Below are 21,842 nucleotides of genomic sequence, written 5' to 3'. Positions count from 1 at the left end.
GCCTCTTTACTGTCCTAAGTTTTCATAACTGTGACCTTAATTGCCTAGCGTCTGTAAGCTGTTAAGACACTAACGACAGTTCCACAGGTGCATGATCATTAATTATTTATGGGAAACCATGTTTAAACCCTTTACAATGAAGATGTGTGAAGTTATCTGGATTTTTACGAATTATCTTTGAAAGACAGGGTCCTGAAATAGGGACGTTTCTTTTTTTGCTGAGTTCATGAAGGTAGAGATATTAAAGTGACTATGCATAGAGAGTAGCAGCGGTCAGCGGTGTAAGAGAGGTGGGGCAATGCAAATAGTCTGGGTAGCCATTTTACTAGGTGTTCAGGAGTTTTATGGCTTGACTTGGTGCTCTGGTACCGCTTGCTGTGCGGTAGCAGACAGAACAGTCTATGACTCGGGTGGCTGGAGTATTTGACAATTCTTAGGGCCTTCCTCTGACACAGCCTGGTATAGAGGTCCTGGATGGCAGGAAGCTTGGCCCCAGTGATGCACTGGGCCGGTCGCACTACCCTCTGTATTGCCTTGCGGTTGGAGACCAAGCAGTTGCCATACCAGGCAGTGATGCAACCAGTGCTCTCGATGGTGCAGCTGTAAAACCTTTTGAGGATCTGAGGACCCATGCCAAATCTTTTCAGTCTCCTGAGGGGGGATAGGTTTTGTCATGCCCTCTTCTTGGTGTGCATGGACCCTGTTAGTTTGTAGGTGATGTGGACACCAAGAAACTTGAAGCTCTCAACCTGCTCCACTGCAGCCCCGTCGATGAGAATGGGGGGAGAGGTTGTTAATAAACTATTATGTTATTTCTTCACATTATAAGCGCAGCAATGCGCACATGGCAGTAGTGTCACGCCTTGGTCATTGTATCTTGTGTTTTTGTTATATGTTTGGGTAGGCCAGGGTGTGACATGGGTTTATATGTTGTATTTCGTATTGGGGTTTGTATTAATTGGGAGTGTGTATTATTAGGGGTGTGTCTAGTTAGGCTTGGCTGCCTGAGGCGGTTCCTAATTGGAGTCAGCTGATTCTCGTTGTCTCGGATTGGGAACCGTATTTAGGTAGCCTGAGTGCGCGTTGTATTTCGTGGGTGATTGTACCTGTCTTAGTGTTAGTCACCAGATAGGCTGTAATTAGTTTCACTCGTTTGTTGTTTTTGTATTTTCAGTTATTTCATGTACCGCATTATCTTCATTAAAAGTCATGAGTAACCTACACGCTGCATTTCGGTCTGACTCTCTTCAAACAACAGACGAACTTCGTTACAAGTAGGCTATAAGCGTGAATATTCCATGAGCAGGAAAACACCATTCTCAAAAGTGACCACAAATGCGGTTATGCATGTAATGCTTTTATCATAAAGGTAAATTTATGGTGAAAATGATCTCCCCCAAACTTGAATCTCACTTGCTGCTTATGTATGCCAGTTAGGCTCTACACCCCTTGTGAAGCGGCATAATGTGCTTAATTCTATGAAGTTATTTGGCCACTTTAGTTGTGATACAAATCTTATCAAAACATATAGGCCTATGGGCTAGGCTACATAAGGTGTGTGACTATGATGGAGGGAAAGTTGCAACAAAAATAAGGCAGTTTCTTATGCTGGGCATTATTCACAAGTCACTCATCAGACTATTCTTGATTTAATCTTGTCTTTACATATACTAAATAATATGTGTGCGATTCATTTTCAATACGGTCATTTTTAATACGGTCATCGCAACAGCCCTAATTGAGACTATACGTTCCAGATTGACCATATTGAACATGCAGAAGAGTAAACCAGCCAAGTACTTCCAATATAAAAGTGAAAAATCAGAGAATAAGGTTGCTGTAATTGGAAAGTCATCAACAACTTTAATAAAGTAACTAATTCAGTTTGAAAGGTTCTCTCTACTGCAGCACCAGCAATGGCCATTGCAGTTTTGCCAGTGCTCAGTTCTCTAGGTTCTGACACCAGCACTCTGGCTTCTGAATCAATGGTGATCTTAGTATATCAGATCTCCCACGTAACAAAGAACTAAACCTTGCACAGCTGTTGCAACTGTAAGACTACTCTTGTATAGGATGAATGACACACACATAGATGTTATATGACCTCTGAAAGGAAATTCTGCCTGTCGATACAGTTAGCTCTCTCTTGTGGATATTGGCCTTTCACTGCCCATTAGCCATTATCATTGTTCCCTCTTTTATCATGTCTGATGCTATTAATTCCTTTAAAAAGCACCATTATTTATATTATTTCCCGGAGAGTTCAGAAACAGCCCTAGAAATGCATTTCCTAGATAAGACGCAGTGAGACTCATTTCCATGGTCACTCTTTAAGTGACACAGGAAAATAATTCTCCCTAAGGACTGAGCTGAAGAGGAGGTACTTAATATGCGTATGAAGTGTATCTACATTGAAACACGAATGCCCCAAACTGGATTAACTTGTTGATTCATACAATTGCAGGGAGGCCATAGTCACCACTAGCCAGCTTCTGCCCAACACCCTGCCTTGAACTTACTCATTGTTACTAGCAAGCTACCACCCAGTACTCTACCCTGCACCTTAAGAGACTGTACATAAATGACTATGTACTCTACATAGTCATTTAACACTGGTACCTTTAATCATGTTTGCATCCTGTTTTACCCACTTCATATGCATATACTGTATTCCAGTCATCCTATATAACTGCTGTACATACCTTTCCTATTCAGTATATATTTACATTCTCACACACACACACACACACACACACACACACACACACACACACACACACACACACACACACACACACACGACTCTGACATTGCTTGTTCTGATATTTCTTTGTATTTTTGGGATTTGTGTGTATTGTTAGGTATACTCCACTGTTGGAGCTAGAAACATAAGCATTTCGCTGCACCTGCGATAACAGTACACATTGTGCACACGGCCAATAAAATTTGATTCAATTTAATCTTGTACAATCCAGCCATTGTCTGGGTAAGTGAGGAGCGATAGGCAGTACACAGCTCTTTGGCATGGATTCCTAATCTAGTCTGGTGAAAAAAATGACATGTACATGTGGGCTACATGACACATGCTGTGTGCCTGTGTATGCAAAACATGCAACCGACTCGGGAGTCCAGTTGGGAAACCATAGTTATCCAGTAGCTTGTCTTGATTTTATTCCGGGGGCAAGTTGCCAACTTGCTCATTCATCACACATTCATGTCAAGGGGTGTAAATATGAAGCGCAAATAAACTCCTAGATGGACACGTGCGAAGCTCTGTGTTGGTCTCAAGGCAGACACCTGTAAGGATAGTCCTGGATGACTATGACTCTGGATTTCAATATAATTGCACTGGCAGTTGTCCACGTAAAATGTATATCAATGTTATTGGTGGACAAATAACATGGCTCTTCCCACAGAAAGATTCTTACCCAAGCTTCATTCCACCTCCATTACGTCACTATCAGTCTTCCGGGATTCCCCCCCTGGCTTGAACCCAAAGAGTGAAGTAGTGATTTTCTTTTCAAGCACAGAAACGGCTTGTGTGCCAGAAGGACACTTTGATATGTGGGTTTTGGCAAAGGAACAGCTGAAAAACGAGCCAACTCACTACACTTCCCCCTTGAATGGCAGGGAAACTACAGTAGTGGAGTAAAGAGGCATATTGGGTTTGTGTGGTCACTGAGCAGCAGTAATAGAAAACGACATACGATATTACAATTATGGAAGAGAACAGATGTCAATTGACATTTTATTGCAACAAATATATCTGAGCAACAACAGGACGATGGCAGTACAAAAGTATGGTCACTACAAATAAAGCACTCAGTTCAAACATACATTGGACAGTTGAAGATGTATCCTCCTTTTAAAACAAATTCTCAATTCATTGACCTTTGTGGTTACTGTTCACTGATACTATAGACTTATTCAAATTGCTTACTTGTCTGTTATGAATATGTCTGGCAAATATCACAAGATGTATGTAATACGGCCAAACTAAATGTGTATTTAGAGGACGGTCATCCTTTGTGACATGAAGTCACTTGAAACCAATTACACTGTAGATGTAAGATTGGATAGTAACAATATTTTACCCATGTCATTTCTATCATAACTATAGCTGATATAAACTGAGCTACATTGAGATATAAACGTGTCTATAAAAACGTACATTTCAACAGCAAACATAGGCCACATTTTTCTTCTTCATATTTTGCCAGTGTGTTCATAAACAACTAAGCTGTTAGGTGAGTCTGTATTTTCACTGCACCTGGGAAAAGGAGACATTCACACAAGGCTATAGCAGAGAACTATTGGATGGATGTTAAGCTCATAGCTTAGAAACACGATAGCTCAGTTCAAATTAGTTTTAGCTATTGTAATGTATCGACAAGGATGAAGATGCTGTCACTGTTCTACAAATTGCCCTTGTTTGATTACTTAAAAAAAAAAAAAATGACTGCTGATTGAATTCCAGATGCAACAACAGGATTAGTGTCATGTTAGTGGAAATAGTGAATAATTATGTTATAACACTGAATTTATATTGAGCATTCAAGACAATGTGCAGAATCTCGTTTTTTATAGAATTCCTGACATATTCTGTAAAACATAACTAAGTATAATTCCATTAAACAAGAGTATGAAGATCTCCAATAGTTTTTCTTCACACACAAAAAAAACAAGAAATAAAAAGGGAGGGACCAGGAATATTTTCCTCAAAAGGAAAAAAAAAATCAGCTGACTCCCCAGCTTCCTAGAAAAATGACATTATCTCTAGACTGCCACCATGTACAAATCATATGATAGATGTTACATGTCCAACCAAAAGTACTTGTTTGTTTTCCGGTTCACTATCTCAGTTACAATTTTCACTTTGATGGAACTACAAAAGCGCTCCCTTAGTGAGCCCAGTTTGCGCTCTGAACACATTCTAAACTATTTCATGGCCACAACATGTCCAACTGTAACAGAAATTCTGCCTTGACAAGGCATGTTATTCACTAGACTGCCTTCATTAGGCAAAGACATTGGGCCTTTAAGATCTGAGCTTGATCGCCCACCATACGTTTCTAATCCAAAAGAGGTCCAATCACTGAGCAAATCCCCCTTTTCTTAACGAGGACTCATTGCAGGCTAATATGGAGAATGGCCCGCCATTGGAAAAGGAATATGTATGGGATGCTGCGTTACAGTAGGCTATAAATATGGAAAGGCACAAAGTGAGTAACTATGGTTTCATAATTTGGCATGCTGTCCACACAGATTTCAAGTAGAGATACTACCTTGGCTGGGTATGATAGTGAGATAAAATACTGTTTTGATTGTTATTTGTCAGGCTAACATGAATAAAATAAATCAAACAAACAACAACATTGCATGTGTGTGTGTGTGTGTGTTTTCTGGACTCTTTTTTTCCAAGAGTATATTGTAAGTCAGCCTCTGTATACACACAATGATTGAAAGTCTTAGCAAGTTCTTCCAGAGTTTAACCCTGGTTAGTCATCTCCAATGAAATCACAAATGCCATGCTTACAGCTCACCCAAGGGACATTTTTGTCACACACTTAAAAGAGACTTGAGATGAGTCTTTCTCAAAACCTTCACGGGGCAGAATCAATGTATTACCAAATTGGAACCATAGACACAGGCACCTTATGTCATGATGTAGTAACAGTCAAAGAGATGACATTTGATTGTTGCAGACTTCATTTCCTTCCATACTGCTAGACACAAATGCCCTTTTTTGGGGGGCACTTACGTAAGACACTTCCTATCCCCTTGCTTTGCTCTACTTGTTCAAATTTGCCATCTCAACATACAAGTTGGGCTGTCTAAACAAATATAGACATATACATGAATATACCACACATATATACATTATGCACTATAGTTGATACACATGTAGACATTCATTAGAAATGTACGAAGCAAGGATGGCTTGTGCAAATGAATATTGGGGAAACACTGCTTGTGTATTAAAACTCTTAGAAAAAGAAGTTCCAAAGGGGGTTTTCAGCTGTCCCCACCTGGTTCCAGGTAGAACACTTTGGGTTTCATGTAGAACCCTCTGTGGAAAGGGAGGGTTCTACATGGAACTGAAATAGGTTCTTTCTGCCTGAAACCAAAAGGGTTCTACCTGGAACCACAATTGTTATTCAAAGGGTTCTCCGATGGAGACAGCGGAAGAAACCTTGTAGGTTCTAAATAGCACCGTTTTCCTAAGAGTGTAGTGTTTCCCCCTCACCATTCATCTAAATGTAAATGCTGCAACTTTTATGGATCTACAAAAAGTAAATTCAATTCAAAAACAGGCCGGCAGTGCTGGAAAGGCCCAATTGATTCCATGCTATATCATGTAATTTACCTGATAAATATAATAGGCCCGTTGGTTTTTATATTCATAACTTTCATTTAAGTTTTTTGTTTTCTATTTAACTTGGCTTCAGGCCAGTTGTAAATACAGCTACCATATCTGTTTCCAACTTCCCCATTCGCCAAACTAATGTGACCTTCACATTAGTGAGTGGCGCGCGGTCTAAGGCACTGCATTGCAGTGCTAGAGGCGTCACTACATACCCGGGGTCAATCCCGGGCTGTATCACAACCGTCCGTGATCGGGAGTCCCATAGGGCAGCACACAATTGGTCCAGCGTTGTCTGGGTTAGGGGAAGGTTTGGCCGATGTAGGCCGTCGTTGTAAATAAGAATTTGTTCTTAACTGACTTGCCTAGTTAAATAAAGGTTAAATAGCACACTTATTTATATTAGAAAGTCTATTAAATAATTATTTGCAAATGCAAAATTAACACAAACTCTGGATAACTGCAGTTGAAAAGGCTTCACAGAAACATATTGATCACAGATGGATTCCATAATAATAACCGAAGCTTTTATATCATAACGATCATTTAATTACTTGGCACGTCGCCACATATCGAAAAGGGAATGTACTGCACACATGGCAGCATACGTATACGAATACATTAGACTGTATCCGATTAGTCAAGTTAAATCGGACATTATATATATATTTTTAAACAGACAGAATAAGACTGGCGCTTATTTGTATAAATCCAAATCAAATCGAATATCTGAGCCACAATAAGAGAGAGAGAGAGAGAGAAAAAAAAAACTTACCAAATCAGCTTCCGTTTTGTTTTTGCACTCGGAACAAACATTCCTGATTTCCCCTGAATCTACGGCGTTCTGGTGGTTATTGATTGTACATTTCATATATAGTAGTAAACTGATATCAATTGATTGGGATATTTCTATTCCGTTGTATACATATTATTCGATTTCAATGTATGGCTTTGATTCAGAGGTTACATTGTATCTTTGCCTAATCCAAGGCGTGCTCACGGTCGTAGAGTCAAATCATTGGTTGACAAACAGCAATCGGATGCAAATTCCTAACCTCTGAATCAGAGGGGGCCAACCTACCCCAATACAAAGGGAATGTCGGCAAGTGTAATATATATGTGCTGTCAATGTGGGGGAAATAACTGCATTATAAACCGACTTTATACGTTTCATGTTGTTGAAATAACTAAGAGATGTTGAAACGTGTGCGCGTTCTATAATTCGTGCAATGCGTTAACAATTTTCTGCTTAAGCACCCCTCGGCGTAGTCATGGTTGGAAACTTGGCAGATTGTCCCTTGAAATTATAATGAAGACTACCTAACCCATGAAGAGCTTTTGGCGACGTTCCCTTAGGTGGTGATCATTTTAACCCTACAGCGGGTAGGTGGGTGGTGTCTACTGTATGCTTAATATATAGCACAAGAAGTAAACAGACCGAATGAAGAGTTAAGTCCACGCCTCCTAATTATCGCTTATACATTTAACTTATTCCTTACCAAATTTACCTTGTGAATTTTCTTGGGAAATAAACGTCAATTATTTCATTATTATAATATTATTAATAGTGATTATTATATTAACTATCATTAATGCATAACAATTAATAAGATAAATCTAGCGTTTCTTCAGAGTTAGACTACTTGTCCTATAAAGGGGTTATGCATTTCAATCACCCAGCAAAGGTTAGCTACAATACAGCTACAGTATTTGTAATTATAAATACCAATTACTAAACCGAAGATAACTGCATGAGCTCTAATACATACATTAAATGATTGTATCATTAATTAATGTATCAAATTACTACTACTCTCCTTTAATTAATTAAAGAGTCAATAACAGTACAATAATGGTCAAACTACTGACCATAGCAAGAATTAGTTGAGGTCGCCTATTCTTGCCCAGACTGCAATCCTGATAAGATTTGGCTACTCATTTAAACAAATGTGATACTTGAGCAGAATTGCATTTCTGATTTAAGCAGCGTAATGTGTTGATATCATTTATACTTTTAAATCAGGTTCGGTTCCATATATGTTTTTTTCTTGCCATTGAAGGTGATATAATGAAGAATGTAGACCTTTGGCACAAATTGTATACATTTGTAAAAAATCTTTGGTTTGCAGGTCTGTTTCACTAGTGTAGGCCTACTATATTTTACAGTCAAATATAGTCAAATGTCAGTTTTAACAATGCTGAAGTGAGACAGGACTTAAAGGGGCAATCTGCAGTTGCTACATCCATTTGTTTTACTTATGTATTCATTATGTACCCATTAATTCTTGAAGGATATAGTTCATCTTTCGTACCCCATCAGAACCCAAAATAAAGCTTGTTTAACTCCATGTTTGTAAACAAAGTAAATGCAAACAAACCCCAAATAGCCTCAAAACATGATCAAAACAATATATTTGATATAATGGATGGTCATTCCCATGAATCCATGGATCGGTCTATGAATTTGAGAGTGGTTACATTTCTGCAGCCTCATCCCTCAACGTTTAACTGAAACAGGGGCGGGGTGTACGCTTTGTTATTGTTCTAACTGCTGATTGCTGTTTTAAGTCAACTTTCAGCACAAGTATTTGAATTGAAACATCATTTCATTCTTCTCAGTATCGACAATTTACCTATAAGACATTTTGTGTCAGTTAACAAATAAACTCAAATCATTTATTGAAGTTTACTGAGGAAAACTTAAGGTTCTTCTAACACATGAAAGATTGTTTAAAAAAAATAATTCTAAGACATTAAAGTGAACTATGCAGAAATCTCTGTTTCCTGGTTACAAAAATTCTAATAGTTTGCCTAGTTCCAGTTTGTGACAAAACAAGCAAGTACAGTGTAGAGAAATATTGTAATATCTAAACTGCTGTGAAATTCTTTTCCATAACCAAAAATATTGTATTTTCAGCTGTTTGAAGCTGGTGTACAAAACCAAAAATAAAAAGATGCAAAAACTAAACTTTAAAACAGCAAGCATAGAAATAGCACACACAGAAATAGCACACACAAAACAGATATATCTCCTCTTTGACTTGCTTTCAATGAGAATGTCAGATTTATAACTCAAATTCCTACATGAATTTTTGTCGGGTCACCCAAAAAGTGACATATTTACAGCTTTACCAACATCATGCATTACTAACATCATGCTGCCATCTAGTGGATAGATTCATGAATCATGGAAACTCTCAAAATAGAATACACTGTCTTGCAAGCAATTTACTGGAGCAGAACTCTTGACAGCATTGCAAAACAACTGAAATGATCACTAACAAAACATTGTGTCATTTACCATGCACATATAGGCCTATGCTAAATGTGTGATTTATTTCCACACTGCTAACAGGAGGAAATACTGCCAGCAATTGCCCAACTGTAACGGGTGTGACTGTGCACCAGGCATATGCACAGACAGGAGTCAACCTGTGCCCGAGCACATGCCCTCCGACTTGCAAAATGCCCGTTTGGGTGGCCGTAAAATAAGACATTTTTGTATAAAGTTGTATCATTGTTGCCCTGAACCATCAACTGTGTTTAGCTAGCTACCTAGTTTAAATATCAACAGTACTGCCACAGCAGCGTAACATTTGATCATCAATATTCGGTCTGATTGGCTAATACGTAAAGCAGAAAGTCAAAAAGGAGTGGCAGCATCAAAGACCCTTGCTCCGACCCAACTCCAAGCCCTTCCTCAGTCTACAGGAGCCACACAGGTAGTCTAGCCTCTAACTAACCAACGTATAAAACGTAGTATGGTTTAAGTACAAAAATAAATTAACATTAAGTTAAACATACATCCTGAGTTTGTGCTTTCTTTCCCAATTTTCTGAAACTTTGACGCAATCAAAGATACACGGTAAAAGCCCACTAGAAGTTGCAGCAGATATTTCATAAAATCATCTTTGGATGCAAGACCTATTGACCAATTGCACATACACTTTTTTGTTTAGTTCAGGTTTGTAATTGGTTAAACATGTTCAGACTTTCACATTGTGGTACACAACTCACAGAAAAGTAGATGTTTTGCCAGAGGTATTGCATTCTTGTGGGCTTTCCCTCACATTTGAAGCAGAATTACATTCTACATTTCCTGTTACGTAATCAATTATTTGAATTACTTTTTAAAATTACATTTTAAGTGTCCTTCAACCATGTTTTCTATACTGAATCCCTGCCAATCATTGAAACTCATGACTTATGGTAGGGAGTCTCTCTGCTCCATCATACTGCTCGGTCTTACTACCCTTTCTCCATTTCATATTACAAATGCAACATTATATGTTAAGTTGTTCCTGAAATACTGCTTGAATCAATGATTAAATAATCACCTCATTTAAGAGTCATTGAACACTTGAATTAACATTTATTGCAATTGTCTATTCAGACATGGCTATCAGCACTCTTTTCCAGTAAGGATTACACAGCCAATTGCTTAGAAATAGGAGAACAGTTTACATTTACAAGCTACACCACTATATTACGAATGTTGATTATTTTCCTAAACACTTACTGACTTTACTTAACATATATACACTACTGTTCAAAAGTTGGGGGTCACTTAGAAATGTCCTTGTTTTTGAAAGAAAAGCAATTTTTTTGTCCATTAAAATAATGCTAAATTAATCAGAAATACAGTGTAGACATTGTTAATGTTGTAAATGACTATTGTTGCTGGAAACGGCTGATTTTTAATGGAATATCTACATAGGCGTACAGAGGTCCATTATCAGCAACCATCACTCCTGTGTTCCAATGGCACGTTGTATTAGCTAATCCAAGTTGATCATTTTAAAAGGCTAATTGATCATTAGCAAACCCTTTTGCAATTATGGTAGCACAGCTGAAAACTGTTGTTCTGATTAAAGAAGCAATTAAACTGGCCTTCTTTAGACTAGTTGAGTATCTGGAGCATCAGCATTTGTGGGTTCGATTACAGGATCAAAATGTCCAGAAACAAATAACTTTCTTTTGAAACTTGTCAGTCTATTCTTGTTCTATGAAATGAAGGCTATTCCTTTTGAGAAATTGGCAAGAAACTGAAGATCTTGTACAACGCTGTGTACTACTCTCCTGCCGCCTTTGGTTCTTCTTGCCTTTTGGCTCTGGGTGTGAGGTCAGAGTTGCATATGGCCTGGTTGATGAAGAACTGTTTCTTCTTGGTCAGAGACACACATTTGGCTGGGGAGTTGGGCAGAGAGCTGCATTTGCGCTCCTCTATCAAGCTGGGGAAAATAGAGAGCATTAAGTTTGAGGACTGATGCATTTGGAGGTGACCTCTTCACAAAATATTGATTTGTTCCTGTGTAGCTAGTTACTTCTAAATTGCCTTACTATTGAATAAAGTAGCATATTGCTATAACTATACTGAGCATAGAATAGGTTACAAAATGACACACCACCATAAAATGGGGGTCAGTGAGTTTAGATTTCAAAGCCATGCTCCATTCAGATTCTCGAGCTCTGATTGGTCGTTTTTCACTGTTGCCACTTTTAGACCAGATGGCAACATTGTAGTTGAGAGAAGGTGCACAAACAAACACATTGCTCATGCAAATGAAGTTGCTGACGATCTGTCATGATGAGAAACAAACAATTGTTGGCTGGCTACATTGTAAAAGTACGTTGGTGTATGTAGAAGAGGTCTAGTCAGAGAATATAACGACTGACTATTTAAAAAAGGCTGCCAGATATCTTGCATGAGCAGAGCAGAGGGGTAAAGGATGCCCAGGAAGCTACGATTCAAACTTCCATTAGACAACTCTGCAAGCGTTATAATGTCAACGTATTTTAGTTACTCAAAAATTATGGAGTTTCAATAGGCAACTATTTTCATTTACTCCCGTTAATACCAGTATGTACTTCCAAAAAAGGTCTCATTTATTGCACTATAACGGTGACAAACGTTGCACACAAACTGTTAAGGCCTATATAAAGCTGTCCCAACAGCAGTCCCAAAACCTTACCACTACTAAACCTGGTTATCAGCGGAGCCTTGTCTGGCAGTGAAATAGTTCATTCAGCCTCATTTACTGCCTTTAAAAAAACATAGCTGATATGGCTGACTTGTTTAAACAAATGTGGTTTCTATTGACAATTTAGATGTACAAACTATGGCCAGAGTTCCCGACTGAAATTCTGAATTGAATGACCATTCAAAACGTATTTTCCCAGTCGGAACTTGTTTTTTTCTGAGTTTCCAGTTGTTTTGAACACAGCAGAAGTCATGTTGGATTGACAGCATGGCCAATGTCGAATGTTTATCCTTTTAAGCTTGGAAAAGAGACCTTTAAATACAGACTTGGGACCACACATCCACTCAACTGAATAGCAGGCTAGTGACTGCTTTGCAACGCTTGCAGTTAGCCACCGATTCCTTCCAAACCACTCATAGTTGAATTTGCGATTTCCAACTTGTGTAATGTTTATGTTCAATGGCTGATGAGCACCGATACGTTTTATCTATAATCTCTATTCATTATTTCTCCTCCTATGACAAGGATTTAAAAGGATTTGCCAGTAGATTGTCGACTTGATTAATGATGATGACTGCTAGCTTGCTAGCTAAGAGTTTGAAAAGATGATGTTGACAGTCCAATTAAAGCTACTGTAGATATAACGTGATTTGAAGTAATGTTCTCTGTGGTCAATGACCTTGAGCCTTCTTGGATGGCACTTCTAATGTAACTCTATGGCAGCACCCAAGGGGCTTGAATTTTCGAACTCTCACCGCAGATTTTGCGGTGAAGTAGTGTCCCCATGAGTGACAAAGAACTGAGTCAATTAAGGCACAACTAGAGAACATTACCAATCCCTAAGCTCCGTATTATCTGCTGGCTGCCCCACCACCACAGAAAGCACTGAGCTATGCTGAAACCCCTGCATTTTGGAGCTTCCTTACTGCGGCTTTATTAACTCAATGATTCTAAAAATGTTTTTTTAAATAGTTTGCAAACTGATATGTGACTTGTATCAAGAAACTAGCCGCATGTCGCGCGTCACTACTTCACAGGAATGCCATTTGAACATAAACTTAAAAAAAAAAATCAAAATCCGTTTTCTGGCAGAAATACCTTCTGGAACATGAACTTCATGTGCCTTAATAACAAACTTATATGCCATCTGTAAATACGAATACAATTAGCCACGGAAAAAGAGAAGAACCTTCCCCCTAGCCATGATTGGTTGAAATAATGAGTGGCCTGGACATGCCGAGAGATGAGTTCGGATTGGTCTGCAATGTAACACGCTTCTGTCTAATATGAGCTGGTCAGTATGTGTAGGTAATCCTTTCTAACACAGCTTTTTTGAAAGATATCACATAGTAGGACTGCTCTCCACTTTCTGGAGGACTGAGTTTTGAAATCAGTGGAATTAGAGTATGATAGTTAAAGAGATGGAGAAAATTCTTCCGTTTGATTGCAGAAATGCAGACGGAGTCGAAAAGAGAACATTGTTGTATAAAACATCTGTCTCCGGATTACATCTTCAAACTAAGGGAAACCAGTCAGGCAAGTCCACATTATTATCACATATTTTAGAATGTAACAATAATTTGAATATCAATCCATTGGCAAGTCCCAAAGTATTCATTATTCTTAAAGTGGTAATAGCCTACTTTGACACTTTTCTACAATCACCAGAGAGAACTCAAAGATAGTAAATTTGTGTAGATCTTTGTTTTGGTAGCACTGTGTGACGCACTGTCATCTACTTCTACACATGGACACAGCTGTGTCGCAGAGAAATGACTAGTTCTGGCAAAAATGCTGGAAAATTCTAGATGTGCGGCAGCTTGCGCGGTACAAAAGGATTTACTATCTGAGTTTTCTCTGGTGTTTGTAGAACCACCTGCAACTGGACACTAACATTTATAAGATTTGTTTTCCAGAACAGATAACGAAGAGAGTATCACCAATACCAGGTTAGTTGAAGAATCTATGGCTGTAATTGTCTAGGCAAACCTGTAATACTGACGAATGAGTTTAGAAATCAAGCTCTGGTTATCTGATTGCAGGGCACATTGGATACATTTTGCCCAGCTGTTTTTAGAGAAGATTGTATTGCAATGTATGCTATGCTATGTGTGTTGGATATGCTGTGTTGGCTAATATGCATTCTAACATACATGACACACATACTTCTATATACATGCATTTATGTGGGTTTCTATGCAAAGTAAATGTTTGAATGTTTTTAAAGCCTGCGGCTAGTTGTTAAACCTCCATTCTAGCGTACTTGACACGCACAAACATATTTGGATCTACATGCTTTTATGTGGGTTTCTGTGCAAAGTATATGTTTGAATGTTTCTTTAAGGCCACAGCTAGTTACATGAAATGAGACATATCATGATTCAAAATTCTTATTCACTGACAAAGATGGCTAATGAAACATCAGCCCCTTCTGAGCAGGCAAATTTACATTTACAATAGCTGGCTAGGCTAGTAAAAGTTACATTGGCTAGCTTTCAATAAATTGGCTAGGTGTAGGTAGTAAGTATAGATATCGCCATAGGCTACTTGGGGCCATTTGGTAGTTTCATCTCCCCAGCAAGTTGAAAGGACATATAGGCAAGCTGACAAGAATCAACTTTTTAAAATACCTAGACCGTTCGTGGGCAGCAAAGACTGGAAGTTGTTATAAGACAGATCTAAAACAAGCGAATTCGATAGAGAAACTTCTCTAGCTAGCCAGCCAACTACTGTCAGTGTTAGCAGGTCGGGTAACACATTAGTGGGAGAATAACTTTTTGTGACAGCCAAGTATGTTAATAACGACACGTGAGGCTGCAGAAAAAGTTTATTGAAACGTCAAAAAAGGGTCAGTAAGTTAGGATAATTACATGGGAGTAAAGGCTGTACCCTACTCGGGGGTGTAACCGATGTGAAATGGCTAGCTAGTTAGCGGTGGTGCGCGCTAATAGAGTTTCAATTGGTGGCGTCACTTGCTCTGAGACCTTGAAGTAGTGGTTCCCCCTTGCTCTGCAAGGGCTGCGGCTTTTGTGGAGCGATGGGTAACAATGCTTCGCGGGTGACTGTTGTCTGTGTGCAGAGGGTCCCTGGTTCGAGCCCGGGTATGGGCGATGGGACGTACTAAAGTTATACTGTTACAGAGGCAGTATGATTATATAGTGTGAGTTCTACAGTAGACCTAGCTTACACACAAAAACTGTGTGTAAGCATCGCACTCTGACAATGTTAACATTTTGTTTACAACAAAGAAAGTTGGGGAGGGGGGACCAGCGTTGTTGGCTTCCTTAAAAACTGTCAATCTGAAGTTTCCACTTCCCAATAACAGAACTTACAGTTAGTTGACTGACGAACTGATTACAAACTCAGACACCAGCAATAGTGCTGAGGAAAGCGGATGCCCCACGCTCCTATGTGGTTGACCCAGGCTCAACTGAGGTACGGAAGAACAAAACACACGTCAGAGCTCTACCAGCCACACAGGCTGAGGAGGCCACAGACAACGCACAAAAAGAGGGGGAAGGAGAGAGAATGCTCACAGAGCCACAAGCTCGCCCAAAAAGGGATGTGAAGCCACCAGAGTGGCTGAAAGACTATATTATGTGAATAGAATACATACTTTTGTGGACTGAAAAACATCCCCACAGCATGATGTTGCCATCACCTTGCTTCGCCGTAGACATAGTACCAGGTTTCCTCCAGACGTGACGCTTGGCATTCTGGCCAAAGAGTTCAATCTTGGTTTCATCAGACCAGAGAATTTGGTTTCTCATGGTCTGAGAGTCCTTTAGGTGCTTTTTGGCAAATTCCAAGCGGTCTGTTATGTGCCTTTTACTGAGGAGTGGCTTCTGTCTGGCCACTCTACCATAAAGGCCTGATTGGTGTAGTGCTGCAGCGATGGTTGTCCTTCTGGAAGGTTCTCTCATCTCCACAGAGGAACTCTGCCAGAGTGACCATCGGGTTCTTGGTCACCTCCCTGACCAAGGCCCTCCCACAATTTATTTTCTCAGTTTGGTCGGGCGGCCAGCTCTAGGAAGAGTCTTTGTGGTTCCAAACTTCTTACATTTAAAAAATGATGAAGGCCACCCGGGGGGAACTTCTTGGGGACCTTCAATGCTTCAGACATTTTTTGGTACCCTACCACAGATCTGTGCCTCGACACAATCCTGTCTGAGCTCAACAGACAATTTCTTCAGCCTCATGGCTTGATTTATGCTCTGACATGCACTGTCAACTGTGGGACCTTATATAGACAGGTGTGTGCCTTTCCAAATCATGTCCAATTAATTGAATTTATCACAGGTGGACTCCAAGCTGTAGTTGTCTCAAGGATGATCCTTGTTGTCTCAAGGATGATCAATGGAAATGGATGCACCTGAGCTCAATTTCGAGTCTCAAAGTAAAGGGTCTGAATACTTATGTAAATGTGATATTTCAGTTGTTTGTTTATATATGTAAAACAAAAAAAATCTACAGTTTTTGCTTTGTCATTATGTGATATTGTGTATTAAATTGATGCGGGGGAAAAAAATATTTGATCAATTTTAGAATAAGGCTGTAACGTAACAAAATGTGGGAAAAGTGAAGCGGTCTGAGTACTTCCCGAATGCACTGTATATTTGTTAGCTGAGGGATTGTCCTGAGACATGCAAAACATGTCAACATGGTGAACTATTGCCCAGTTCCTGTCCTATATTTGGATGTGTGTAATAATAACTTTCCTTTCAGCACAGAGGCATTGGCCTAGTCCCAGAAATGTCAGTCAGAGCATTGTAATGTGGGTGGGTGTGTGGGTGGGAGGGGAAACCAGTTTGCCTAGAAGGACAAGGATTGGCTTGAAACCAGAGTCTAAACACTCTCACTGACGTGAACCATGGACTCAAATGCAAACACTAAGATTGACCTGAAATACATACAATATTACGACTGTGTGATTGAACCACTGCATGACAAAAGGTCCATAATAAGCCAGATGAAGACAAAGAACCTAACAGGCTGGGGAAAGTGTGCATGGCACCCAGCATCACTCTTACCTAGCTTATGTGATTGGCTGGAAATTTCAGAGGGGGGAGGGAGTGTTTAACCTGTGTGTTACGGCATAGGTGGTAGGCAGCTTACACTGGAGCAGCACTGTCAACACAAGAGAACACTGAATGATGAGCACTCACATTGGCTCGGTTTGTAGGGAGGATGAGAGCGACGCACTGACATGAGGATGAGGAACAGGGGATCTGGAGTAAGGGAAAGGGAAGACATCATCATCATACACACAGTGGCTAGTATAGCCTAATGGCCATAAAGGCTTCATTCATTCATTAGGCTACAGCATGGATATCAATTTCATACATGATAAAGGGGGACATGTTCAGTAGAAACATTAGAATCAGAAACAGAATACATTATAGAATTTGTATAAAGAGAAATGTTAGTTCTTTATATCCAAGTTGTCTGTTTATGTGATGTTCCTTCTGCGGTAAGTGATGTTCTTCCAGAGTAGGAGCAATAGCAGAGTCCCAATCCCCATGTTGTGCTGCAAGGTGCTACCAACCCATTGTGCAGCACTATAGGAACAAAACATGAGGGAGAGCAGAGTTACTTACCTGTGTTCTGACCCCCCAAATATTACACAACAGCAGTGCTAGCAACTCCACTTGGAAATGTCAAACAGGCAGAAAAATATGGATATTTGTTATTTCAACTGATTTCCACTTAACGCCAAAGTACATGGATAATTCAGGTGCAGGCGGGAGCATACTGTCCTATAAGTCCTACTTCCCTACAGGCAGCAGACGACACCTGTAGATCACACCAGCTTCATCCAGAAAATAAACAGGCTCTTTTAATACACCTGTGATGGAACATTTTAACTTGTGAAGAGACTGCCTTGAAAATGTTCATCTTGTCTTCGTGTCATAAATAATCTTTGGTTCCTGCCTGTGCTTGGTAAAGATATGAGGGGGTGGCGACATGACATCCTCCTTAGGACAACCTGGCAGAACACCCAGAATATGTTCTATGAGTTAAGATAGGAGACTATTCCAGAGACTTGCTGGAATCAACCCTATGAACTATGTAACATGTCTGTAACCTGTATATCTGACGGGACTGCCCCGAGAGAGCTCCTGACAGATGGATCGATGGATCGACAGATCGACTTCTCGTGACCCTGTGTAGAATTTCCACGACACACCTTTGTACATTAAAGATGGGTTTAGTGTAGCTACAGTTGGAAAACTTTGAGAGTAAGGTTATCTAATATGGGAGAGAAGAAATATGAACAAAAACACACAATCGCACGAATGACAAAGCACAAAGGCGACAGTCCTATGCCATCCTGTCACAAGGAGTCCTCTCAGGACTGCTCATGTTGATACTGCAATCCTCATTATCCCAATTGGCTTATGTGATTATGAGATTTCTATATTAACTTTTGCCCAACAAATCCTTCTGCAACCTATAATTTGTTTATAAACAGCATTGTTTCACCAAAATGTATTAATTGGTGAACACACAACTGATTTCACTTGCAAATTCAATTTAGGAAATTTCATAGGCCATCCCTAGTGCCAAGCCATTGTCTGTGTATTCATCTTTGTTCAACTAGCTATACACTTTATCCCCAGTAAGTCTTTATAACATGCTCATTACCATAATGTGCAAATAATTTAATACTACATCACAATATTAAATTCTCTAAATCTCTCTTCACAACAATCAGATCAAAAGGGTGAGGCTAATGTCAGCCACTGAAATGGCTATTGAACACAATTCAGTTGAGAACCCAGATGAGACATTGAATGTCGTGGGAGGATTACAAATAGGTCTACTCAAGCCCTAACTGGTCTAGCCCCATTGAGCATATCAACTGACCTGGGCTCAAATCAAATATTAATAGTGCACCATAAAATAAATAAAAGGGACATTACTATGTTTCATCACAATAAGTATGACCACATATTTTGAGAGTAGTGTCAACATTTCACACAATTTGGGGGTAAAACCCTAAGGATGGTCCAGTGTGGCTCAATTGGTAGAACATGGCGCTTGCAGGGTTGTGGGTTCAATTCCCATGGGGAACCAGTATGAAAAAAGTACCAAAATGTATGCATTCACTACTGTAAGTCACTCTGGAGGGTCTGTTAAATTGACTAAAATGTACAAATCTAAGAGAAAGTAAGAAAATGCCATACCAGGAAACGCTATACAACTACAGTGCCTTGCGAAAGTATTCAGCCCCCTTAAACTTTGCGACCTTTTGCCACATTTCAGGCTTCAAACATAAAGATATAAAACTGTATTTTTTTGTGAAGAATCAACAACAAGTGGGACACAATCATGTAGTGGAACAACATTTATTGGATTTTTTAAAACTTTAACAAATCAAAAACTGAAAAATTGGGCGTGCAAAATTATTCAGCCCCTTTACTTTCAGTGCAGCAAACTCTCTCCAGAAGTTTGAGGATCTCTGAATGATCCAATGTTGACCTAAATGACTAATGATGATAAATACAATCCACCTGTGTGTAATCAAGTCTCCGTATAAATGCACCTGCACTGTGATAGTCTCAGAGGTCCGTTAAAAGCGCAGAGAGCATCATGAAGAACAAGGAACACACCAGGCAGGTCCGAGATACTGTTGTGAAGAAGTTTAAAGCCGGATTTGGATACAAAAAGATTTCCCAAGCTTTAAACATCCCAAGGAGCACTGTGCAAGCGATAATATTGAAATGGAAGGAGTATCAGACCACTGCAAATCTACCAAGACCTGGCCGTCCCTCTAAACTTTCAGCTCATACAAGGAGAAGACTGATCAGAGATGCAGCCAAGAGGCCCATGATCACTCTGGATGAACTGCAGAGATCTACAGCTGAGGTGGGAGACTCTGTCCATAGGACAACAATCAGTCATATATTGCACAAATCTGGCCTTTATGGAAGAGTGGCAAGAAGAAAGCCATTTCTTAAAGATATGCATAAAAAGTGTTGTTTAAAGTTTGCCACAAGCCACCTGGGAGACACACCAAACATGTGGAAGAAGGTGCTCTGGTCAGATGAAACCAACATTGAACTTTTTGGCAACAATGCAAAACGTTATGTTTGGCGTAAAAGCAACACAGCTCATCACCCTGAACACATCATTCCCACTGTCAAACGTGGTGGTGGCAGCATCATGGTTTGGGCCTGCTTTTCTTCATCAGGGACAGGGAAGATGGTTAAAATTGATGGGAAGATGGATGGAGCCAAATACATGACCATTCTGGAAGAAAACCTGATGGAGTCTGCAAAAGACCTGAGACTGGGACGGAGATTTGTCTTCCAACAAGACAATGATCCAAAACATAAAGCAAAATCTACAATGGAATGGTTCAAAAATAAACATATCCAGGTGTTAGAATGGCCAAGTCAAAGTCCAGACCTGAATCCAATCGAGAATCCGTGGAAAGAACTGAAAACTGCTGTTCACAAATGCTCTCCATCCAACCTCACTGAGCTCGAGCTGTTTTGCAAGGAGGAATGGGGAAAACAATTCAGTCTCTCGATGTGCAAAATTGAGAGACATACCCCAAGCGACTTACAGCTGTAATCGCAGCAAAAGGTGGCGCTACAAAGTATTAATTTAAGGGGGCTGAATAATTTTGCACGCCCAATTTTTCAGTTTTTGATTTGTTAAAGTTTGAAATATCCAATAAATGTCGTTCCACTTCATGATTGTGTCCCACTTGTTGTTGATTCTTCACAAAAAAAATACAGTTTTATATCTTTATGTTTGAAGCCTGAAATGTGGCAAAAGGTCGCAAAGTTCAAGGGGGGCGAATATTTTCGCAAGGCACTGTATCACTCAAGAAACGCAAACCTAACACTTTCATTAATTATTAATAAAATTAAGGTATTCATTAATCGAACTGGAACTAGATTACGTTTAAAAAAAATCATAATACCAGTGTTCCAACCAGTCAGCAAAATTGTTACACAAGCCATACAACTATGGAGCTCAATTTAAAATGGTTATACAATAAAACTACGAAAACAAATACTTAATATGATACATTAGAATACATGTTATCATAGCGATACAATTAAACATTTGAACATGCACCTACAGTCCCAAAGTGATGCTAACGTGTGTGAGATTAGAAAAACAGCCTACGCAGTATTACTGATTAAATTAGCTAATGTAGCCGAGCGGCATGCTGGACTAAAAAGTAATATGCTCACCTTTTGAATCAATGACAATATTGATCAGTGAAGCTGTCCCAAATGTGTAATTTCAGTAACTCGTTCATTTAAACTCTCCATTTCAAGTGTTGTAATTGGAGATTAAAACATCTGCCCACTGGACGATGTTGATTGGCTAAAATATATAACGAGTACCTACACATTTCTTCGTTTTTTTTTGTAGACGCCTTCCTTTAAAAAATAGAAAACATTCTGCATGACATATTGCACGCACACAACATTCAACAGGAATTGTGTTCGCAAAATAATTAGTGGCACTGCAGT

General features: G+C 39.4%; 1 protein-coding gene across 1 annotated transcript in view; it reads right to left on the bottom strand.

Annotated features, from left to right (window-relative positions):
* LOC118388430 (AT-rich interactive domain-containing protein 3A-like) overlaps positions 1–7,464 on the bottom strand; it is a 40,734-nt gene extending 33,270 nt beyond the window's left edge. Inside the window, exon 1 of the mRNA XM_035777512.2 lies at positions 7,140–7,464. The gene's annotated coding sequence lies outside the window, so the exon portion shown is untranslated. The remainder of the gene's footprint in view (positions 1–7,139) is intronic.
* Positions 7,465–21,842: the final 14,378 nt, after the last annotated feature.

This window comes from Oncorhynchus keta, chromosome 1 (genome assembly GCF_023373465.1).
Source record: "Oncorhynchus keta strain PuntledgeMale-10-30-2019 chromosome 1, Oket_V2, whole genome shotgun sequence".
In the NCBI taxonomy this organism is placed as follows: Eukaryota; Metazoa; Chordata; class Actinopteri; order Salmoniformes; family Salmonidae; genus Oncorhynchus; species Oncorhynchus keta.
The sequence above is the reverse complement of the archived record's forward strand: the minus strand, read 5'-3'. Positions and strand labels throughout refer to the sequence as shown.